This window comes from Desmodus rotundus, chromosome 10 (assembly GCF_022682495.2).
Source record: "Desmodus rotundus isolate HL8 chromosome 10, HLdesRot8A.1, whole genome shotgun sequence".
Lineage (NCBI taxonomy): Eukaryota > Metazoa > Chordata > Mammalia > Chiroptera > Phyllostomidae > Desmodus > Desmodus rotundus.
Genome location: NC_071396.1, coordinates 63,577,379 through 63,603,508, shown reverse-complemented (window position 1 = coordinate 63,603,508; position 26,130 = coordinate 63,577,379). Strand labels below are relative to the sequence as shown.

General features: G+C 37.6%; 1 protein-coding gene across 2 annotated transcripts in view; it reads left to right on the top strand.

Moving 5' to 3' along the window:
- GNAL (G protein subunit alpha L) overlaps positions 1-26,130 on the top strand; it is a 181,536-nt gene that overhangs the window by 66,788 nt on the left and 88,618 nt on the right. The window lies entirely within an intron of this gene.

Here is a 26,130-nt window from a genome sequence, read left to right as displayed (position 1 = left end):
GATGTAGAAAAAAAGTTATTCTTAGCATATAATGAGAAATAGAATTAAGATGTATTAAATCGGTCACACATTTTTTTTCTTATTCATGACAAACTTACACATGATAAAGAAGGTCCCTATTTAATCTGAAATTCAGAAACAGACAGTAATGATCAAGTAGATTACTAAGGAATCCAAGCACCTAATTTGTGAAAGTGTTTTTTGAGCTACATATGATTTTTCATTAAAAAACTCAAGAAACTGTTTTCTCTGCACACATATATTTTCATATAAATATGTTAAGGCTACTTAAAAATGGTTATCAGAATCATAATTAATTATCAATAAAGGAGAATTGGGAACCAGCAGCTGATAATGTAACTATAATGCTCTTTCAGAGGTAACACTTTTTTTGGTAGTTTTTAAGCCTTACATTTGTTGTCATCTGTGTCTCTGTTCATGTCAAATGAAATTATGTTTGTAAAAGAACCTACACTTATATAAGTGAGAAAATTAATACCTAAATATATAACTTTGCTTCTAAAAATGCTATTTTTTATTTGAATATGCACACATTTTTAGTAACATTTATTCCATAGTGCTCTGAAATATTCATTTCATTTTTATTTATTATTGGATTAAATTTGGGGGGATTGACATTTTGATAATCCTAAAACAAATCTTTGACTTATATACTCATATTACTTGTTCTATCTGGAGAAAATTAACTTTTTTTAAAGAAATTATATATTGTAAAAATCAGAAAAGTAGAGCTAAAGCAGGTATTTTTATAGTAAATTTGACACTAGTTGACTAAATCTAGTACTTGTTTGAGATTAAATAGTTGAATCTTTCAGTATCACATTCAATTCCTTAAGGATTTTTAAGTTTATTTTTCTGTAGATACAATTTTTGAGCCAAATATACCTTATTTTAAAAAATAATTCAGAGTTCTTTAGTTAAAGAAAAAATTAGAAGTCTATAAATTCAAAATTGCACTTGCGATTGTTCATTTTAGTGGAAATTCTAAACTTATCTAAAGGTGTCCTAAGAATCTCTCCTAAGAATATCGTACTTGGGCTTCTCTTTGTTTGTTTGATCTTCCTGTTGCTTTCCATTTGAATTTCAATTAAATTATATGAAACTTTAGATGTAACAGAAAGAAGGCCAGTGTAGATGGTATCTATCCAGTTAAGGGTTGCTGTGTGAGGTTAGAGAAAGTGTCAGGAGCCAGATCTTGTGGCCTCCTTAGGCCGGGTCTGTGCTGGTCTGGGAAGCCTTTAGAGAGTTCTGAGCAGTGAAGTTACAGGATCTGATTGTGTTTTATCAAGATCATTCTGGCTGTGAGTGGAGAATGGACTTTAGGGAGGCAAGAGATGAAGTGGGGTAACCATCTTGAAGCTTATTGTAGCAATCCAGATGAAAGTGAATGGAGTGGCATGGTATAGGATGGTATCATGAATTAATTAATTGCCTCTTTACAGTTTTTTCTCGTGTATACATCCATATTGTCTGGGCTCTGGACTGAGCTCTACCCAGAACACCCTTCACTAGTTGGCACCATGTCTTTCCATCTAGCTCTCTACACATGAAAATAAATAGTCTTAGGTGATGATCGTGACAGAACGTAGGTCACTTGATCATTTATAAAATAGGACAAATTGCAGTTACCCACCCCCCATCTCCCAAAATACTCTTAGCACAATACCAAACAAAATCATAGATGAATTAAAGTGAATTATGAATTTGTTTGATTTTTTTCTTCTTAAAATGTGGATATTTTATTAGCTCCTTTAAATTCTTTTGCCTAATTTTTTTAAGGGGAAGAGGATAAATGAGGCTTAATGAAAAGTGTGACTGTAGTCTGATCTGGTCAATGCTCTTTCTTACCACCTGATATTTCCTAAGGTGACTGTTTATCAGAATTGCATGTCAACATAAACCCAGAGAGCAGGAACATTCTCTCCTGTCCTCCCAGGTAAGAGAACACCAAGCACTTGGTGGGAGTGCAGGCTGGCTCACCACAGTGGACCAGGAATAAGGCCTTGGGAGCCAGCTGCCCGCTGTGAACCTGAGCTCCAACATTCTCTAAAGATGTGCCACTCAGTGGAGAACAAGGTGGGAGCAAGGCTTCTTGGAACAGTTCCTGGGAGGGTGAGCACACCCACGGAAGGGCTGAGAACCATGCCTGTGCCAGATAGGTCTAGCTGCTCCTGCCTGTGTGCTTGTTCTGTCCCCTCTGGGGAGTATGTGCAGAATTCTAGAAATCATATCATAAGGTTAGTGATCTTTTTGGTGATTTTTTTAACCAGCTGAAACCTCTTGTCCCCTGTCCCAAACAAAAAAGACTTTAAATCCTGCAGTCTAAAGCAGGTAGTAGCCAATTCTCCCTTAGGAGCCCAAGCTGCAGCCCTGACATGAATCCCCAGCATCTGCCCTCAGACCTCACAGGAGCCCTCCAGCCCCACACAGCACTGTCGGAAAATAACAGCTGATGGTGTTAGCTCCTGGAGGAACAGGCCTTTCCCTCTCTCTACTGCCTGCTCTCCTCGCCCCCACTCACATTACAGGGCTGGGTACTCCGAAAACCATTGCCGAGTGCCTGCTAACTCAAGAGTATAACAGAATCCTTCGTCCAATTCAGTAAGGAGCTATGGGTGTAACAAGTCAGGGGACCTGCCCCCTGAGATGTCACAGAGTTAAAGAAAGGAAGAGTGCCATCCTCACAACACAATAAACGACACTTTCATTCAAAATGGCCTTTCAGTCCATCTCTCAAGCAACCTCTTGTTCTTTGACTTTTGAGGTTGTGAAGTTTAATGTGTGTTTTAAAAGAGAACAGTAACATTACCAGGTATAAAAAGTAGGAACTGCTACTGTATCTTCCATAGTAATCTGAAACCCAAAGATTTTTATGCATGGCATCACAAAGAAAAATGTCATCTTAGATCATTTCAGCTGCAATTAATGGACCCAGACATAGAGGGGCACCTTGGGGCCATGCTCTGGGTGCACTCATTCTCAGATCTCAGCTGCCCCTGGCTGGGTCCTGAACCACCCAGTGGGGGCACTGGCTGCCATGAACCAGGGCCTGAGGAGAGAACAACCTCTCCAGGCTCATGGCTGCCTCTGGGCATTCACGGCAAGAAGTGGACTGGGTGCCCCTGAGATACCTGCCAGTGACTGGACAGTGTCCCTGTCTGGAGGGAAGGAGCTGGAGCCAGAACTCCTGGGCTCAAATTCCAGCCCTGCTGTTGTGTGACCTTGAACAAATTACTTCATTGCTGTCTTCCTTTTCTCAAGTGTAACGTGGAAAGGATCACTGTACCTCCTTTGTGATATTGTTATGAGGACTGAATATGTTAGTACCTGAAACAGTGATGGCATGTGGGAGGTGCCCCTTCAGAATTAGCATTACCGCTCCATAGAAGAAAGCAGGAACTCTGGTACCCCTGCATCTCCCTGAGACCCTGGTGGCTTACAAAAAATGCCCAGCTACCCACATACAGTCCATTCTTGGGGCCCAGTGGGGAGCCAATTGAACCCTCTAGCTATTCCCTGCCCCCAGCCAACCCCAAACTGCAGCCCTGCCTCAAACTGTTGTCTATAGACCATCTCCTCTGTCCATGCCAAGAGCTGATGTCCCCATCCCTTACCATATTCCTGGAGGGAGGTTTCTCAATTATCCCCGAAAGGAAGTCAAACTGTTAACTGGCTGCAACTGTTCAGATATTTCTACCTTTGTGCCCTCCCAGAGCACAGGTGCCCAGGTGAGCATTTTCTCAGGTAATCTACCTGGTCTCTGTCACTGGCAGCTCCCAGATATCAGCCCGCATTCTCTTTCTCATAGCTTCATTCAGATTTTCTTAAACTTACTTTGGTCTTCCTCCTTTCCCACCATCTCTGCCATCATTATCCTACCCTTCTATTCTTTGCCTTACCTAGCTATAGATTCTCTGAGGCCACCTGGAATTCAGCTGCATTTGCTAGATCTCTGTCAGATATTTTTGCCTAGCTCCCTGGAGCTACAGTTTCTGCCAAGTTTTGCTACAAGTTCCAACAAGCTTTTGGCTAATTCAACCCCAACACAACTTTGCCTCATGCTTTCTAATGATAGAAAGGTGAGGTCTATCCTGCAACACCAGCACCCCCTACCCACCCCAGCAAGTGGAGTTGATACTGAAGTACATCACATTTTGAGAATAGGTGTCTCTCAGGAAAGTTACCAGCATTTTGAATTTTTGTAAACAAAATATTGAAATATCTTAGGCTGTGTAAGATTTACACGTTCTAAGTTTTTAAAATTAAATCCTCCAGTTTTTTTTTTTAATCCTGGGAAAATTTATTTTTTTAAATGAACAATATCCTTCCTTTTCTAATTTACACATTTGGGCTTTTTCCCCTTTTCTGAAGTTTGCTGGATGAGGTGAGTACTCTCCTGTCTTAGATTCAAGGCTGCCATAGTGATTCTGCAGGGCCATGTCAAAGTCAAAGTTTAAAGGTTAAAACAGCGGTGTGTGTAGAGGCCTCAGAGACCATCTAGTCTGACAGCTCCAGCTGAGGAAGAGGCAGCAAGAGAGGGAGAGAACTTGCCTGGGAAGTGTCTGCCTTGGAAATTTGATGATTTCCTGACTAGATACAGAGCACCCTGGCAGTGGGCAAAGATGGAGCATGGCTTCCCTGGAAGACTATTGCTTTCCAATGAAAGGTTTTTGTAACAGAGTGGTCTATAAATAGCAGTCTTCAGTGGGTAACATTGATAACACCCTTCCCCATGGCTTTTGCTGCCAAAACTGAGTATGAGGGTGCTGAAGAGGAAGGAAGGGTAGATGCATGAGTGGTCACATTAGTTCCTCTTACTTCTTAAGTATTTATTCACCAACCTTATTAAGTGTTTGTGGATACCAAGATGAATAAGGAGCACAACTTTTCCTCAAAGATCTTATCATGTAGAGGGAGTACAGACTTATAAACAAAGTTGATATCTTCATATAATGTTACGTTTAGAGGGGCTTATAGGGAGCACATGGGGGGACTCCCACCCAACCAGCTTCATGCCAAGCTTAGCCTTCCATGAATGGTAGGGTTGAGAGCATAAGTGAACATAGAGAAGTGCAGAAGGGGGATGGCCCTTGACAGGATCTACAAATGACTCAGTGGGGCTGAGAGCAGGTTGGGGACCAACTGCTGACACAATGGAGGGAAAAGCAGAGAGGTTATGAAGGCCCCAAGTGCTTACCAAGAGATTCCAGTTCCTCCCCAAGGCTGTGGAGAACCATTTGTCAAGCCTAGTCAGGGAACTGTGGGGGGCCCTGCCCACAGCCCCCACCCCACCCTCACCCCCGACGGCTGCCACAGATGAGAATAAGTCTACCAAGATATGATCTGCTTGGGAAGGAAAGGTGGCAGATCTCTCAAAGAAGAAGGGCCAGGAACCTGTTCCTCAATTGGCTTTTATTGGATTTATTTGCATAGGAATACAGAGCATATATATGTAAAGCTCATCAATCATTGTCAGGCAGTAATGATCAAACAATAGATAACATTCAAAGAACTGTGAGGGCTTATTTAGAGTCAGAGTCAGATAGCTAAAGGGCCATAAAACTTTGGGGAACAAACTCATTTCATGCTTCAACCCTTCTCATTTAAATTGAGGGTATTAGCAAAGTAAGTTTCATAGGATTTTATGCATTCTTTCTTAGGCCTGATGCCCTGGAGAACCCGCCCTTTCCAGCACAGGGCCACACCCACCTTCAGCATTGTTTCAGGCTTAAGTCAGGCAGGGGAAGTAAGGCAGCCAAGAGATTAGGAGACTTCTTGCAGACAGAATGAAGACTCAGGCTATGTCAAAGCCGAGGGGTAAGGGTCCATCACCCCCTTTTTCTATAGCCCCCCAAGCTCTTTCCTGAGGGCCCCCTCGTGACCATGCCTGTCTTAGGTCATCCCTCCCTTGAGGAATCTTACCCATCATTGGCTAACCGGTCATCCACTGGGGGCCAGGTAGGATGAAGTAAAGGGAGCAGAGGTGACACCCCTGCCAGGGAGATAAGCTTTGTCTCCTTAGTGGCTTAGGGTCCCAAGGTCTCTCACTCAGCCTTAGCCATGGGGGTTACAGTTTCTGAGACCAGGCAGGTTGGTTCCCAACAGGGAGTCACAAAATGCAGGTTGTCTTTGGCTGCTTTTCATATCTGCCCTCAGAACGGTGCTTTGGGAGTCTGTCTGTCATTGAGCAAAGGACATTTACTCCATCAGAAACCTTCTAAGCCTCACATTGCTTATGTCAAAATGCTAAGAAGGAATGGAACCACCATAGAGAATTAGTATTATACTTTCTTTGCACATCCAATATACTAATAAAAGGAATTGCTATCATTTGAATAAAATATTTCAGTGAGATCTAGAGTTTCAATGAAGATACTTTTTAAATTTTTATTTTTTTGGAAATATTATCATAAAGTGTATTCTTAATAATTAATTTTTTATTTTAAACTTACCCCCAAAACATAAACATAGTACAAAGAACTCCCATATATCCTTCACCTAGACTTATCAATACCTAAGATTTGGCCATACTAGCACACGTTTTTTATGAACCATTTGAGAGTTGGTTGCAGAAATCCTGCTCTTTTACTTCTAAATACTTCAGTATGTATTTCCTATGAAAGAGGACATCCACTTACATCACCATGGCACAGTTATTGGAATTAGGAGACTTGACATTAATACAGTGCTAGTTTGTAATCTACAAATATTATTCAAGTTTTAACAATTGTCCCAATAATAAATAATATAGTGAAACTATGAAATAGTAATAACAATAAATCTGGTCAGTAATCCAATCTAGAAACAAGGACTGCATTTAATTTCCATTTCTCCTTTATTCTAGAACAGTACCTCAGCCTTCCTTTTTTTTTTATGACATTAATCAGACATTTATGTTATGGAACGCCCTTTCTATGGTTCTTCTAGAAACCATAGACTTGGTTGGTGACTAGACTTGGTTAGTGCTTTGGCATCAAAAACACAGAAGTGATCTGTGTCCTTCCCAGAGAACTGGGGACATTAATTCTGATCCCTTAGTGAGGTGCTGTCTGCCATGTTTCTCTTCTGTAGAGGTACCTTTCTTTTCCTCTTTGTAATCCTTAAATATGTTTAAGAATGTCCTTTGAGACTATAAGAATATCCTGTTGTTATCAAAATGCCTGCACTTTAGTTTTAGCACACTAATACATTTTATCTACAATAAATATTTAAGGGGAAATGCTTTTGTCAATTCTTCTGACTACTTCTAAATACCACAGTGAAAATGAAATAGAATGGGGATCATGATGCTGCTTGTCACATAATAAGAAGCACATCATTAGAGGATTAGCCAAAGCAGCAACATCTTGTCTACACCAGCATGCCAAGAAAACTGGGCTTCAGCCACAATTTTCCCTTACATGTTTTTTCTTGTAGAAAATACATCTGCACCCTGGCTGGTGTGGCTCAGTGGATTGAGCACCAGCCTGCAGACCAAAAGGTTGCCAGTTCGATCCCCCGTCAGGGCATATGCCTGGGTTGCAGACCAGGTCCCCAGTTGGGGGTGTGCAAGAGTCAACCACACATTGATATTTCTCTTACACATCGATGTTTCTCTCCCTCTCTCTCTCCCTCCTTTCCCCTCCCTCTAAATATAAATAAATAAAATCTTTTTAAAAAAATACATTTGAGTGGTCACACAGTAAAGCAACATTTTTTAAATTTCTTTGATGTCAGTGAAACTTCAAATCCTTTGAAAATGTGTTGTCAAGCTTCATCTCAAATTTGGATGTATTGGAAGTTTGTTGCCTGGTTTACCAAAGCAGAAGTTCACATGTAAAGACATTTGCTGTTTTCAGAAGGATGTGACATTAAAAATAACTCAGTATTAGAGCATTTCATCCTTATTGCTAGTTTTACGTAACTCTGAGAGAAAACGTTTTGAACTTTTCAGGGCTCTCTTGGGAAATGATGGAAGGAGCAGTAGGCTACTCATATGTCAAAGTAAGATTTGAATGAGTTGACATATGTGGTTTGTGAGAAAGGTACACTGAGGTCTTAAGAGGCAAAATAATGAGTTTTGCATGAGGATGCCATCCACGAATGTATGGGGTTTTCCCTTCACCTCTTAAAATAATCCCATACAATTTTTATTCTGTCTTTTACTATGGCATATAGTTTGAATTAAATCAACTTTATGGATCACACTCTTACTACACAAAGCAATTTTATTTTTAAAGTTGTATTTGTATTTGTTTGAATAAGAAGTATTTGTTTGTGGTACAAAATCCAAAAGACATAAAAGAGTGAAAAGTCTCTCTCTGACTCCTCCTGCCCTAGGCACTCAGCTCTCGTCCCCACAGACAGCCAGTGTGGCATAACATACTTTTATCTTACAGTGGATAATCAATTATAAAATTTAATTGCAGTTAATATTATTAGTATGGAGAACATATCTAGCCTGAATTCCCAATTAAATATTTTTCAAGTATAATTTACCATTAAAGTAAATTGTGTGGAAATCATTTTGGTACCTAGACAAAATGCCAAGTACTTGATTATGAAAATACAGAAAGATTGCATTAGGCATTCATTAAATGCTGAAGTTTTAAAGTATAGAAGCCACCAGCTTCATTACTCTGAGGGAAATAACAAATTATGCAATTAACCCAAGCAGGACCCTTGGAAGGCATTTGACCTTTAGGTTCTGTGTAGCTAATAACCTGTTAGAGCATTTGGTAGCTCTTTGATACTATTTCTCTAACCATTTAGGTCTGTGTCACATGTCATCTTTCTCACACGAGCTTCCTGTTCATTCTATGCTCATTTTTCGGTCTTGGCTTTAGGATATTCTGCCGGCCCCACATTGTTTTTCTTTCACAGACATAGTTTAAAATTTCGGCCAAGGAAAGAAAAAATCCTGGCTTCCTTCCCAAGTGACATGCTTACCTACATCTGCACATTGTATGCTGTTACTCTTTCCCATCAGTTCTTGCTCTTACCACCTTCAAAACCTGTCTGCTGGCCCTGACCAGGTGGCTCGGTTGTTTGGAGAGTCATCCTGTACACCAAAAGGTTGAAGGTTCAGTCCCCAGTCGGGGCATGTATGGGAGGCAAGCACTTGATGTATTTCTCTCACATTGTTTCTCTCTCTCTCTCTCTCTCTCTCAAATCAATAAACATATCCTTGGGTGAGGATTTAAAAAAAGAAACCTGCCTACTTTTTTTTTTTAATTTCCTCTACCTAAAAAACTAAGATTCTCAAGAACAGTGTGCATTTTATATATTTGTCCTTAAGGTCTGTCTTGAGCACTTAGTAAGTATTCAGGGTTGAGTGAGATTAAGTTCCTCCAGCTAACAAGGCTGCACTGACTTACAAAGCTGATTATGTGCCATGATTTCAAATGTTTAGCTTTTATGTCCATTCTTTTATTTAAAGCTCACATTATGGTTAGGCATGTGGTTGAGTTTTGCCATTTATTTGGGGTAGAAACCATATCTTCCTTGCTTGGCACATATAGTCATGTGCTGCATAACACTGTTTTGGTCAACAGTGGCCTGCTTATATGACAGTGACGCCATAGATTATTTTGGAGCTGAAAAATTCCTATCACCTAGTGAGGTCATAGCCATCGTAATATTGTGACATAACACATTACTCACATAATGCTGGTTTGTGGTGATGCTGGCATAAACAAGCCTACTGTACTACCAATCATATAAAAGTATAACACATACAGTTATGTACAGTACCTAATACCGGATGATAATAATAAATGACTATGTTACTGGTTTATGTGCTTACTATACTACACCTTTTATTATCTTAGAGTGTACTTTTTCTACTTATTAAGAAAGTTTGCTGTAAAACAGTGGGCCGTGTTAGCCAGCAGCAGCCTCATACAACTCATGTTTCTGCATCCCTTGATGGCGTCATTTCTCTTGTGCTTGATTTAATCTCATGTTGTTATGTTTATCATGGCACTTAAGCATACAAAATCTACTGCTAATGTTGCCAGTAAGAGGCCATGGTGAGTGACTGAACTGGAAATGAAATTAACAGTGATCAAGGACTACAAACGTGGAAAATCAGTGACAGTAATTGCTCACCAGTCAGGCATGTCCCATTCCACCATAGCTATGATCTTGAAGAACATGATCTGGAAGCTGTTAAAAGATCTGCTTCATTGGAGACGATGAGACTAACAAAAATTTGAGAAAGGCCCATGTCAGACATGGAGAAATATCTAATGACCTAGATTGAAGACCAGACACAGACGCATGTCCCTCTCAGCACCACGACCATCACAGCCAAAGCAAAAAGGTTGTGATGTTGAAAAGGCTGGACCCAACTATGATGCTGAACTCACTGCTAGCTCTAGGTGGTTTAAACAATTCAAGAATCACTATTCATTACATAATGTGAAAGTGAGTAGTTAGTCTACCAGTGCTGGTGTGAAGGCAGCTGAAGAATTTTTGGAACCTCTAGATAAGCTGATTGTGAAAGAAAATTACTTGCAAGAGCAAATATTTATATAAATAAAAACTCTCTGTTCTGAAAGGACTTTCTTCCATAAGGAGACCAAGTCAATGCTAGGTTTCAAGGCTTTCAAGGACAAGATAAGAGTCTTGCTTCAGGGCAGTGTTGCAAGTTAGAAATTGAAACCCTTTGTGATCTGTCACAGTGAAAACCCCGGGGCCTTCAAACACATCAATAAACACACATTGTTAGTGTACCACAGGAGGAATAAGAAGTCATATATGACCCAGCTCCTCTTCCAACATGCCTTCCTGCATTGCCCTGCCAGAAAGATGAAGAAGTACTGTTTGGAGAATAATACACCTTTCAACATTTTGCTTATTGTTGATAATTCTCCAGGACAATTCTCCTTTTATTGATGATCTTTTCCCCAATATCAAAGTGGTGTTTCTCTCTTCAAATGCCACCTCTTTGTTCCAACCAATGGACCAAGGAGTTATAGCAGTTTTTAAGGCCTAGTAACTGAGGAGGACCTTTGTCCAGTCTATTGCTGCAGCTGAGGGAGACACTGATGCAATTATGGAAGGATTATAACATCTATGCATCAAGAACCTTGCTTGGGCTTGATGTGATGTCACCAAGGAGTATGTGAACGGTATTTGGAAGAAGACACTCAAGAAGTTCATCCATGACTTCACAGGATTTGCCAATAATAAAGAAGTTGTAAAAATAACAAGCTGTGGCTGAGATGGCAAACAATTTTAACCTGGATAAGGGTGACATGGAAGAGCTCCTGGAGATGGTTCCTGAGAAACTGACTAATGAGAAGTTGTTGGACCTGAACAGAAACACATAGCTGAAGAAGAGGCAAGAGAAAGGAAATCACAGGAGAAAAAAAAAGAAGAACCACACCGCCCCCCAGGAAAATTCACAGTGAAGGGTTTAGCAGAAGCTTTTGCAGACCTTAACAAGCTCCTTAAAAAGTTTGAAAGGTTTTCATTAATGAAGAAGAATGTTCATGGTATAATTATCTGCTTATAAACAAGTCTGTGATCAAAAAAATAAACAAACCAAGCAAACTGCCATGGATGTATTTCTGAAAAGAGTGACACCTCCTCAAGAAGAGCCTTGGACAGGTCCTCTCGGAGGGATTCCAGAGGAAAGTATTGTTATCCTAGATGACAGCCCCATGCACATTATTGCCCCTGAAGACCTTCCAGTGGGACAACAAGTGGAGGTGGAAGACAGTGATATTGATGATTCTGACCCGTATAGGCCTGGGTTAAGGTGTGTGTACCTTACTTTTTAACAAAAAAGTTCTTAAAGTTTTTTTTTAATTAATAGAATAAAGCTTATAAAATAGGATATAATGAAATAGCTGCATAATGTGTTTATATTTTAATCTGCTATTACAAAAGAGTCAGAAAGTTAAAAAATTTAAATGTTTATAAAGTTACCATAAGCTAAGCTCAATGTATTGAAGAAAGAAAAAAAATTTATAAATTAGTGTAGTCCAAGTGCACAGTGTTTATAAAGTCTAAGCAGCAGACAGTGACGCCCCAGGCCTTCACGTTCACTCACCACCACTCACTGACTCACCCAGAGCAACTTCCAGTCCTGCAAACTCCATGGTAAATGCCCTATATGAATATGTCATTTCTTATCTTTTATAACACATTTTTACTATTCCTTTTCTATATTTAGGTATGTATAGGCTATAAATTCTTACCCTTGTTGCAGTTGCCTACAATATTAGTCCAGTAACATGCTGTACAGGTTTGTAGCCTAGGAGCAGTAGACTGTACCATACAGCCTAGGTGTGCAGTGGCTGTACCATCTAGATTGGTGTAAGTACACGTGATGATGTACACACAACAAAATTGCCTAATGATGTGCTTCTCAAAATGTATCCCCATCGTTAAGTAGCGCATGACTATAGTTATGTTCAAGAAATGTGTGTAGAGTCAAGTATTTGCCGTGTGCTCAGCATTGTACTCAGGACTGTGAATTACACAAAGTCTAAATTATGAAGTCTAGCCTCAAGAAACTTATGAGTTAGTGAAGAAACAAGATGTATGTTACACGTGTAACATGTTATATGTAATATATAATATGTAAAATTAATGAACAATAAAATATCATGTAATTTACACCCTGAGAGGCGTGGCTCAGTGGATTGGGATCATCCTGCAAACCAAAAGGTTGCTGATTCAATTTTCCGTCAGGGCACATGCCTCAGCTGTGGGCCAGGTACCCACTTGGGGGTGTTTGAGAAACAACCAATCAATGTTTTTCTTACATATTGATGTTTCTCCCCCTCTTTTTCTCCCTCACTCCTCCCTCTCTAAAAATAAATAAACAAAATATTTCAAAAATATATATCATGTAATATAATGCTAACTTACATGGGATAGACTAGAAATTCTGTAAGGGCTACAGGGCTCAGACTGAAGGCTTCCTGATAACGCCTAGTAAGTGGGCTTCTGGGAGAGTAACATTTTCATCAGCAGAGCACTAAGAACTAAACAATGGTGGAAAGAACCCATCTTAGCTAAAGTAAAGGTAGGTATTGAAAGGAGATTGGGGGATTAGAGAGAGATGGACATAGATAACAAACCCACTTTTTACTTGTTTTTATTAAAAAATAGACACACTGTAGATTTAGAATGTGGCTGCAGGAAGACTAGAAAGAACACATAAATAAGAAGGAAACATTAACAGACCATGGAATTATGCCGGGACTCATCTGGTCAGGAAGCATTTCCTCATGAAAAAATTAAGATCTATTTTCCAGTGTAGCAGCTTCAGTCCCTTTGAGTTCTGTGGGAACAGTAAGCTTGACTAGAATACCAGATGAGCCCTTGGTTTACCAGCTCGGTTCCAGGTGTTCAGGAAAATAGAGAATGTCATCTTTTAGCTAATAAATGCATTCACAGTTGTGGCAGTTAATTTATTACACATGCACATAATTACTTACTAGTGTTCAAAGAAATATTAGTAGTGGAAACTATGTTCGGGCTAATTGTTTTTCTTTCATTCTATAATGTGTGTAAAAATAGGAAAAGAAGAAATAAGTAAATGTATTGGTTGCTTTATTCATATCCGTTTGAACTTGCTCATTCCAAATGAAGGTAATATGAAACTTACCAAAATCTTGTTTATCCTATCTACTTATCCACATTCTCAATTAAAACACACACACACATACTCAGTTGCTGAGTCATACACAAAATATTATCTAAATTATGAACATATTACCCAAATGCTACACTTAGTTCAATGATCATGCTTCAAAATATCTAAACAGAATGAAAGGTCTTATCATAGTGAAAACTACTATTAGAATCATCTCTGAAAACAAACAAAAAAAGATACTTTCTCTTGATTTTCCTCCCCTACTACTACATCTATCAGATATGAGAATGATGTTTAGTTTCAAAAATGAGTTAACCACCCATTATTCTTTATTGTTTTCTAGAACCATTTATGCAATCTCAATCAAATGACTACTTATAGAAAAATAATGATTGTTATTTGAGTTTTCATTTTTATCAAAAATGAAACTCCCTCTCTAAAATCTTTATGGAGTTATTATCAGGTTGCATTTATTTTTATCACAGCAGTGTATTCATCACCCTAAAGAATACCTTTGCAAGAATACTAGAAGTTGGTTGACTTGAGAAATTATTAGGAGATTTCCACCCCTCTTTCTCAAGCCTCTGCTCCTTACCCAATCTTGTAAATTTTGACATTATCTAAATGTTCCATTGCTTTACATATTAAATGATGGTATGTAATTTCAAAGTATTCATTTTAAATTTCTTAAAAGTTTTTTAGTAGTTCTTAAGCCATTGTATTTTAATTTCTTTTTTTTTAATTTCCGTAATTACCGAAGAAACTAAAATGGAATGAACTAGTGTCTTGAACTGCTTGAAAGAACTAAGTTGATAAAGATTATTGTCAGTGTTTCTTATATCTACTATTAAAAAGTTATAATTAATAAGTAGTATAGCACATCATCACATGAATTTTTCCAATTTACTAGATGTTAATATCTTTCAAATTAACCATTATCAGTTTTATCTGAATAGACATTCAATTCAATTTTTTTTAAATGATTACCTAATATGGGTCAGGAACTATCTTAGGCATCAGAAATACCAAGACAAATTTTTTGTACCCATAAAGAGTAACAGGGAGCAGTTAGTAGTGCTGTCCCAGGGAAGGTGAGGCTTGAACTGGACTTTGGAGAATGAATGAGTTCTGCAGCTAAACCAGGGATGAGGGACAGTGCAGCAAGAGTAGTACCACGTACAAACTGGGAAGCATCCAAGGGGATCCTTCTCACAAATCTCCCATGTCATCTGAAGAATTTAGACAGTCTAGTTCTGCAAGCATGTCATGACAAGACACTGTTAGAGTCCTGGCTCTCTCAAAGCTAATTTTTAGGTATCAACTGGAGACTTTTATGCTCACTGTAGTATAAAATTTTATGAATATTATGGTAGAAATTAAAAAATACCAGTACAGAAAAGAATTACAATATTTAGAAAATGTCTGTCCTTCAATAGAAAGATTGCTTTAAATTGTCTTAGTTGATTTTATTGAAGTAAACTTGAAATTACTTAGTATTTAAGCCAAGTTGCTATTTATGCTTCTCTTGTGGTTCTCATTATCGGTATATCTGAGAGACTAAATCTTAAAAGGTTTTCTACTTCAAGTGCCACCAGTTTGCTCCCAGCACTACTGTTCCAGTTGATTATGGGCCAGATGCATTGACTTCTTTACCTCATTTCAACTACACCTCCTTACCTACATTCTTATGGTGGATTCTACTCAAATCTTAGCATTCCAATGGGAATGGACTTTAGTTTGTCTAGTCCAAGACTTATTGTATACATGAGCAAGTTGTCACTGCAGAATTTTAAGAGATTTAACTAGGATTGTTCAGATGTGTTGGCCTAGAGGTCAAGTCAGGACTAGAACACAGAGTCTACTAATTCTTCATTTAGTTCTCTTCTTGTTATTTTCATTTATGTATCATTCAGATCTGCATTTACATTGAAGAGCTTTATTATCTATTAGATTGAATCACAAGAAATTGCTAATATGTGCTTGTTTTTGACCTTATGTATCAAAAGCATGTAATCACATGCTACCTCTTAGCCTTCTGTCTTTCCAGAAGACTGCCTTTTTAGATGTTACCAAATGCTGAAGTTTTGGAAACTTTATTTAGGGATTTTGCCATGAAATACATGTGTGCCAGGAACATGCACAGGGCCTTGTTTCTCACAGATGGAGCAGTGAGATCCTCCCTCCCATCTCTCCTTAGAAAGAGGCTGTGCAGCTGCTGGTATCGTTGCTGAATTCCTGAGACCAACAGGGCCCTGGGAGCAGGGATGTGGGATGGCACCTGTATGTCCACTGTCAGACATCTGCACTGAAACACAGGCTGCCCAATTTAATCCAACACATCTTCGAGTGACCCCAGAACAAGCCTGGCTCTGAATAAAGGGCCAGGTTATGATGCTTGCAGGAGATTGTCTCCTATAGCTGTCTCCTTTAGCTTGGAGTTGCATAGGAAAAGTAAAAAATACTCTATTCTGCTGAAAATGTTTTGAGCTCAAATAAAGTATATAGCTGAGATAAAAAATATAAGAAAAACCAAATTGAGACTTTAAAATGCATGAGAGCATATCAAAAATTTTTCTACTCCTCAATCTTCATCTTTTTTTGGCCAAAAAGTTTGTTTAGTTTTTTCCATAAAATAGAATACACATTTTTCATTTTCTTTTTTTTTGAAGTACTTTTTTATTATATTTTTCCATTCTATTACCATTTAGTCCCCTTATACCCCTAACCCCCACTGCAATCACCACACTGTTGTCCATGTCCATGAGTCCTTTTTCTCTTTTCCTCAATCCCTCCACCCCCTAAACTCTCCTTCCCCCACTAGCTATCATCCTCCTCTCTGTTAGTCTGTCCCCATTTTCCTGGTTAGTTCAGTTAACTGAGTGAAATCGTATAGTATTTGTCTTTCTCTGACTGGTTTCTTTCACTTAGCATAATGTTCTCCAGGTCCACTCCTACTGTCACAAAGGGTAAAATTTTCTTCTTTTTTACTGGCAATAAGTATTCCATTGCACAAATGTCCCATATTTGTTTTATCCACTCATCTACTGATGGACACTTGGGCTGCTTCCATATCTTGGCAATTGTAAATAACGTTGCAGTGAACATTGGGGTCTTATGTTCTTTCGAATTAGTGTTTTGGATTCCTTCAGATATATTCCCAGAAGTGGAATAGCTGGGTCAAAAGGCAGATCCATTTTTAATTTTTTGAGGATCTCCATACTGCTTTCCACAGTGTCTGCACCAGTCTGCATTCCCATCAACAATGCAAAAGGGTTCCCGTTTCTCCTCACACTCGCCGATACTTGTTGGTTGTTGGTTTATTGATGATAGCCATTCTGACAGGTGTGAGATGATATCTCATTGTGGTTTTAAATTTGTATTTCTCTGATGATTAGTAACATTGAGCATCTTTTCATATATATATATTGGCTATCTGTATGTCCTTGGAGAAGTGTCTATTCAGTCCTTTTGCCCATTTTTTAATTGGGTTGTTTGGTTTTTTTGGCATTGAATTATCTAAGTACTTTATAAATTTTGGATATTAACCCCTTATCACATGTATTGGTGAATGTGTTTTCCCATTCTGTGGGTTGTGTTTTTATTTTGTTGATGACTCCCTTTGCTGTTCAAAAACTTTTTCGTTTGATTTTGTCCCAGTTATTTTTTCTTTTGTTTCCCTTGCCTTAGGGAGATATATTTGATAAAATATTGTTATGAGCAATGTCTGAGATTTTGCTGCCTATGTTTTCTTCTACGATTTTTATTATTTCATGTCTAACATTTAAGTCATTGATCCATTTTGAATTTATTCTTGTGTGTGGTGTAAAAGGTGGTCTAGTTTCATTTTTCTGCATATATCTGTCCAATTTTCCCAACACCACTTATTGAATAAACTATCTTTAGCCCACTCTATGTGCTTGCTTCCTCTGGCAAATATTAATTGACTATGAAGGTGTAGGTTTATTTCTGGGCTCTCTATTCTGTTCCATTGATTTATGCCTCTCCTTTTATGCCAGTGCCATGCTGTTTTGATTACTATGGCCTTACAGTATAGTTTGATATTATAGTTGATTCCTTCAACTTTGTTCTTCTTTCTCAGGATCATTGTTGCTATGTGGAACCTTTTGTGGTTCCATATAAATTTTTGAAATATTTGTTCTAATTCTGTGAAATACATGATTGGAATCTTGATAGGAATTGTTTCGAATCTATAGATTGCTTTGGGTAGTATGGACATTTAATGATGTTAATTCTTCCTATCCATGAACACAGTATGTGCTTCTAATTATTTGTATCTTCTTCAATTTCATTCTTTAGTGTGTTATAATTTTCTGGATAGAGGTCTTTTACATCCTTGGTTAGATTTATTCCTAGGTATTTCATTCTTTTTGTAGCAGTTGTGAATGGGATTGTTTTTCATAATTTCCCTTTCTGTTAGTTCACTATTGGCATATAAAAATGCAACTGATTTTTGGATATTAATTTTGTATCCTACTACTTTGCTGAGTTCATTTAGCCATTCTAGTAGTTTCTTGATGGAATCTTTGGGGTTCTCTATGTACCATATCATCTGCCTTTAATGACAGTTTTACTTCTTCCTTTCCAACTTGCATGCCTTCAATTTTTTTTCTTGTCTGATTGCTGTGGCTAGGATTTCCAGTACTATGTTGAATAAGAGAGGTGAAAGCAGACATCCCTGTCTTATTCCCAATCCTAAGGAAAACACTTTTTGCCCATTGTGTATGATGCTGGCAGTGGGTTTTTTATATATGGCCTTTATTAAGTTTACGTATGTTCTCTCTATTCCCACTTTGCTGAGAGTTTTTCTCATACATGGGTGCTGGATTTTATCAAATGCTTTTTCTGCATCTCTTGATATGATCATGTGGTTTTTAGCCTTCATTTTGTTTATGTGGTGAATCACATTTGTTGATTTGCAAATGTTGTACCAACTGTACACTCCCAGAATAAATCCCACTTGATCATGGTATATGATCTTTGAGATGCATTGCTGTATTCAGTTTGCTAATATTTTGTTGAGGATTTTAGCATCTACGTTCATCAGGGATATTGTCCTATAAGTGTCTTTTTTTGTAGTGTCTTTATCTGGTTTTGGAATTAGGATAATGCTAGCCTCGTAAAGTGAGTTTGGGAGCCTTCTCTCCTCTTGAATTTTATGAAATATTTTGAGAAGGAGAGGTATGAATTCTTCTCAGAATGTTTGGTAAAATTCATCTGCGAAGCCATCCAGTCCAGGGATTTTGTTTATTGGGAGTTTTTTGATTACTGCTTCAATTTCACTGAGTGTAATGTGTCTATTTGGATTCTCAGATTCTTCCTGATTTACTTTTGGAAGAATGTATGCTTCTAGGAATTTATCCATTTCATCCAGGTTGTCCAGGTTTTTGGCCTGTTATCTATATATCTGTTCTTAGTATTTTCTTACAATCCTTTGTATCTCTTTGGTGTCACTTGTTATTTCTCCTCTTTTATTTCTGATTTTATTTATTTGGGCCCTTTCTTTTTTTTTTCTTGATGAGTCTGATTAAAGGTTTGTCCATCATGTTTATTTTTTCAAAGAACCAGTTCTTGGATTCATTGATATTTTGCATCATTTTTTAGACTCTATTTCATTTATTTCTGCTCTGATCTTTATTATTTCCTTGCTTCTACTCACTTTGGACTTTGTTTGTTGTTCTTTTCAAGTTCCTTTAAGTGTAAAGTTAGATTGTTTGTTTGAGTTTTTTCTTGTTTTTCAAGATAGGCCTGAATGTTATGAATTTCCCTCTTAGGATTGCTTTCCCAGTGTCCCACTGATTTTGGACTGTTGTGTCCTCATTTTCATTTGTTTCAAGGTGTATTTTGATTTCTTCCTTCATCTCATTGTTGACCCATTCATTGTTTAATAACATGCTATTTAGCTTCCATGTCTTTGAGTGTTTTTCAGTGTTCTTCTTGTGATTGATTTCTAGTTTCATAGCATTGTGGTCAGAAGAGATGCTTGATATGATTTCAGTCTTATTAAATTTACTGAGACTTGTTTTGTGTCCCACCATGTGGTCTATCCTAGAAAATGTCCCATTAGCACTTGAAAAGTATGTATATTCTTCCGCTTTGGGGTGAAAACTCTGAAGATATCCATTAAATCCATTTGATCTAGTATGTTGTTTAAGGCCGCTGTCTCCTTGCTAATTTTCTGTCTGAAAGATCTACCTATTCAAGTTGATGGGGTGTTTAAATCCCCAACTGTGATGGTATTTCTGTCAATCTCTCCCTTTATGTCCATCATGACTTGCTTCATGTATTCAGGTGCTCCTATGTTGCGTGTGTAAATGTTTACTAGGGTTATATCCTCTTGTTGGATTGTTCCCTTTATCATTATGTAGTGTTTTTCTCTGTCTCTTACTATATCTTGGTTTTAAAGTATATTTTGTCGAATATAAGTACTACTACCCCAGCTTTCTTTTCCTTTCCATTTGCATGAAATATCTTTTTCCATACCTTTAGTTTTAGACTGCGTGTATCTTTCAATCTAAGATGTGTCTCTTGGAGGTAGCGTATATATGGGTCTTGTTTTATCTGTGCAGCCACCCTACGTCTTTTGTTTGGAGCATTTAAGCCATTTACATTTAAAGTGAATATTGAAAGATTGTATTTATTGCCATTTTATTGTTAGAATATTTTCCTCTGTTTTTTTTTCCTTTCTCTTTTCCTTCTTCTTCTTCTTCTCAAAGCAAGCCCTTTAACATTTGTTGCAGTACTGGTTTGTTGTTAACAAACCTTCAGCTTTTTCTTGTCTAGGAAGCTCCTTATTTCTCCTTCAATTTTACATGATAGCCTTGTTGGGTAAAGTAGCCTTGGTTATAGGTACCTTCTCATCACCTTGAGTATTTCACACCACCCCCTTCTGGCCTGAAATGTTTCTGTTGAGAAAGCAGATGACAGTCTAATTGGTTCTCTCTTGTATGTAATCACTTGCTTTTCTCTTGCAATTTTTAGGATTTTCTCCTTGTCTTTAAGACTTATCATTTTAATTATGATGTGTCTCAGTAGAGGCCTCTTTGGATCCAACTTATTTGGGATTCTCTGAGCTCCCTGGACTTGTGTGTCTTTTTCCTTCACCAGATTAGGGAAGTTTGCAGTCATGATTTCTTCAGACAAGTTCTTGATCCCTTGTTCACTCTCTTCCCCTTCTGGTATTCCCATCATGTGGATGTTGTTACACTTCTTGTTGTCCAAAATGTTTCTTAAGCTCTCCTCATTTTTTAAAATTCTTTTTTCTTTTTTCTGGTCTGCCTGTGTGTGGTTTTTTTCTACCTTATCTTCCAAATCACTGATTCAATGCTCTGCTTCATCTAACCTACTGTTTCTTCCTTTCAGTGTATTATTTATTTCAGATATTGCATTCTTTATTTCTGATTGGTCCTATTTTATGGTTTTTAAATCTTTTTCATGTTGTTGAGTATCCTTATAATCATTACTCTATACTTTCTAGCTGGTAAATTGCTTGCCTCCCTTTTATCTAGCTCTTCTTCTAGAGAAATCTCTTATTCTTTTATTCAGGGTCTGTTTTGGGGGGTTATTGTTTTTTTTTTTTGTCTTTCCATTTTTGGCTGTTTCTTTGTATTTGTTTCTGTGTATTAGGTAGATCTGCAAAGACTCTGATTGGTGGTGTAGGCCCTTATCACCAACTAAAGATGCTGCTTGTGACTGTTCCTCGTCAACCTGTTTGGAGCTATCAATGATCCACAGCATGTGGCTCTCTCTGCTAGTTCCATTCTTGTACAGAAAGAGTCAGGCTGCACACCAAGGCTAGCTTTTATCAGCATCAGGCCTGAGGGAGGGTCCCCTGAAGTCCCATAGAGCTCCCAGAGATCAATCATAGTTGTTAAACTAATCAGTATATAGCCTCAGGCTGTAATCAGCTGCCTGGCTTAAACTTCATAGGATGGGGCAGAGTAATTGCTTCCCCTCAGGCTGATGTCATTTGATGAGGAGTACTCTGCCAGAAAAATATGGCTTCTGCAGTATGGGGAATGACTGAGCATGGGGATCCTGGAGGCTATTCCTCAGTTCACTCCCCACAGCCACCAACCCCAGACTCTCCTCAAGCATCTCCAGTCCATTCTGCCCTCCCTCTGCCGTAGCCCAGGGTAAGTGCCTACAAATGAAATTTTGTGTGTTGGCCCTTTAGGAGGCTCTCTGAGTCTCCAGCCACCTCTCCCTGGCAGATAGAAACCCTGCTGCTTTTCACAGCTGGATGTTATCTGGGTTCTTCTCTGGCTCTGGTGCTGTAAGCTGGGGAGCCCAGCTTGGAGTTTAGACCCTACACTTTTCAGGGGGAACCTTCAGCCATTGAAATATCCCTCCTGAACTTCAGCTGCTGCCTATGGGAGCCCAGCCAGCCCTCTTGTGACTCCTCCACACTCTCTACCAGTCTCACGGTGAAGTAGTTTCTTCTGTCTGCTCGTCTTCATAAGGTTTCTCTCCAGGTAGTGTTCAGTTGGTTATTCAGGATAATTTCTCTACAATTTAGTTGTAATTCCAGGATCCTGGGAGGAGGTTAGTGTAGCTTCCACTGACTCCTCCACCATCTTGGATTGAAAGTCCACATTTTTCATTTTCACCAATAACTTCATTGATTTGGGTATTTTGAGTATGTCAGCTATCTCTCGCTATTGGCTTCTAGTGGCTAGAGGCCAGGGGTGCTTCCAATGTATTAGACAGCCCTACAGAAAGGCATTATTTGGCCAAAATATCAATAGTACTAAGAACCTTCGCAAACCACTTTTGAAATATTTATTCAGTCAGAGCACTTTCTCCACACAATGCACAAACCTTTTTTTGCATTTCAGTTGCATTTTTACCTTTTTTGAAATAATAAAGCATAATATGCTGAAAATATGTGGCTGCATCTTCAATATGTGGCTGCATAAAAATTCACCAATTTTGATTTTTTTTAAATACATGCTTATATGACAGCTGTCACAATGCAATCTAACAAAATTGTTTTGAATGACATTAAAGACATGCAAGCACTACTAGAGCCATCGTACAGAGAAAACTACATGAACTTTTTGGCCAACCCAATAAATTGGCCTGGTTCCAGTGATGAAAATGATGACTAATGCTCACATAGCACTACATGCCAAGTACTATCCTAAGTCATGTATTCACTGCAGTCCTTTGAGATAAACACTATTGTCTTCATTTCACACATGAGGAAACAGACACACATAGAAGGTAACTGACTTGTCCAGAGTCATAGAGGGAGGTAGTAGTTGGTTCAGGATTGGAGACCAGGCCCCCCTGACTCCAGGTCCTCTGGGGCTTAGGAACCCCAGTCTGTATTGTATGCCAAGTCAGCTTCATTTCAGTTGCCAGGTGAGGCTTGGTACATACCCTCTATTCTCACTTTGCTGAGAGTTTTTATCTTAAATCACTGGTAAATTTTGTCAAATGCTTTTTTTGCATCTATTGAGATGATTGTATGATTTGTATTCTTCATTTTGTTCAAGTGGTGTATCTCATTGACTGATTTGCAGCTGTCAAACCATCCTTGCAACCCTGGAATAAATCCCACTTGGTCTTCTTATGTACTGTTGAATTTGGTTTGCAAATATTTTGTTGAAGATATTTATATGTATATTAATCAGGGATATTGGCCTGTTCTTTTCTTACGGCATCTTTATCTGGTTTTGGTATCAGGATAATACTGGCCTCATAAGATGGGCTTGTAAGAGTTCTCTTCTTTTCTAATTTTTGGAGGAGTTTGAGAATCATTAGTATTAATATTTCTTTGAATGTTTGGTAAAATTCACTAGTGAAGCTGTCTTGTCCTGGATTTTTGTTTATTGGGATATTTTTGATTATTGATAATCTCGATAATCTCATTACTAGTAATCAGTCTGTTCAGATTTTCTATTTCATCATGATTTCAGTCTTGGTAGATTATATGTTTCTAGGGATTTATCCATTTCTTCTAGGTTATTCATTTTGTTGGCATTAATTATTCATAGTAGTCTCATATGAACCTTTGTATTTCTGTAGTATGTTTAACAACTTTGCTTTCATTTCTGATTTTATTTGTGTTTTTTCTTGATGAGTCTAGCTAAAGGCTTTTTAATTTTGTTTATCTTTTCAAAGAACCATGTCTTAGTTTCATTGATCTTCTCTATTGTCTTTTTAGTCTCTATGTCATTTATTTCTGCTCTGATCTTTGTTATTTCTTCTCTTCTATCAACTTTGGGCTATACTTGTTATATTTTTTTAGTTATTTGAGGTTTAAAGTTAGGTTGTTTGTTTTTGACTTTTATTGTTTCTTGAAGTAGGCATTTATCACTATGAACTTCCCTCTTAGAACTGCTTTAGCTACATCCCACAAATTTGTGTGTATTTCCATTTTCATTTGTCTCAAGGTATTTTTTATTCATATTTTGATTTCTTCTTTGATCTACTGGTTATTTAGTAGCATGTTGTTTAATCTCCACACATTTGTAAATTTTCAAGTTTTCTTTGTGTAATTAATTTCAAGACTCATACCATTGTGGTCAGAAATGATGCTTGATGTGATTTTAGTCCTATTAAATTCACTAAGACTTGTTTTGTGACCTAATGTATGATCTATCCTTGAGAAGAATGCACACTTGAGAAGAATGTATATTCTACTTTTTTTTTTTTTGGATGAAGTGTTCTGTATATATCTATTGAGTTCATCTGGTCTAATGTGTCATTTAAGGCTGATGTTTCATTATTGATTTTCTATCTACATAACTTATCTATTGATGTAAGTGGAATATTCAAGTCCCCTAATATTGTATTGCAATCTATTTCTTCCTTTAGTTCTGTTAATACCTGCTTTATATATTTAGGTGCTCCTATGTCAGGTGCATAAATATTTACAAATGTTATATCCTTTCGTTTAAGTGACCCCTTTATTATTATGTGATAATCTATCTTTGTCTTTTACTACAGTTTTTTAAGTCTTCATTTTAAAGTCTGTTTTATACAAGTAAAGCTACTCATATTTTCAATTCTTTCATTTTTTATTTGTACGAAATATTTTTTTCCACCTCTTCACTTTCAGTATGTGTTTGTCCTTACATCAAAAGTGAGTCTCTTGTAGGCAGCATAGATATGGGTCTTGGTTTTTGTTTGTTTGGTTTTTTATCCATTCAGGACTTCTATGTCTTTTGATTGGAGAATTTAGTTTATTTACATTTTAAGTAATTATTGATAGTTTTGTACATAATGCCACTTTGATAATTGTTTTCTGGCTGTTTTTGTAGTTTCTCTCTGGCCCTTTTTTCTCTTGCTCTCTTTCTTTGTGATTTGATGACTTTCTTTAGTGGTATGCTAATATTCCTTTCTTTTGTATATTTACTATGGGTTTTTGCTTTGTGTTTACCATGAGGCTTACATATAACAACTTATATATGTGGCAGTCTATTTTAAGTTGATAACAAGTTTGATCCCATTTTAAAGCTCAACATTTTGCCCACACACACACGTTTTATGTTTTTGATGCCACATTTTACATTTTTTATATTGTATATTTCTTAACTTATTGTAATCCTACTTATTTTCATTACTTTTGTCTGCTAACCTTTATGCTAGCTTCATAAATCATGTATCCACTACTTTTTCTATATATTTATCTTTCCAGTGACAGTTATTCTTTCATGTGTGTTCTTGTTATTAGTTAGTGCCCTCTCATTTCAGCTTAAAGTCCCTTTAAAATTTCTCGTAAGGCTGCTTTAGTGGTGATGAATTCCTTAACTTTTGCTCATCTGGAAAACTCTTTAGCTCTCCTTCAATTCTAAAATAATTTGCTGGCTTGAGAACTCTTGGTTGGAAGTTTTTTGTTTTTTTTCCTTTCAGCACTTTGAATACATTATGCCACTCCCTTCTGGCCTGCAATGCACTTGCCGAAAAATCTGCTCATAGATTTATGGGGGTTCCCTTGTACATAGCAAGCAGGGGTTTTTTGTTGCTACCTTTAATATTCTCTCCTTGTCATTAACTTTTTGGCATCTTAATTATAATGTGTTTTGGTGTCATCTCTTTGAATTCCTCCTGTTTGGAACTGTCTGGGCTTCCTGGATCTGGATGTCTGTTTCCTTCCCAGGTTAGGGAAGTTTTCAGCCATTATTTCTTCAAATAAGATTTCTACCTTTTTCCCTCTTTCTTCTCCATCTGGCAACCTCATAATGCTAATGTTCATTAGCTTGATGTTGTCTCATAAGTCATTTAAGCTGTCTTCACTTTTTTATTGTTTTTGCTTTTGCTGCTCTGACAAGGCAGGGTGAATTCCACTGCCTTGTCTGTGAGTTAACTGATTCTTCTGCTTTATCTAGTCTTCTGTTGAACCCCTCTAGTGTACTTTTCAGTTCAGTTGTGTTCTTTAGCTCATTTATGAAAATATTTATATACCATTGGTTTGGGTAATCATTGAATAGTTAGCTATGGAGCACATACCATTCTGAGGTTTTACATGGATTATCTCATTTCATTCT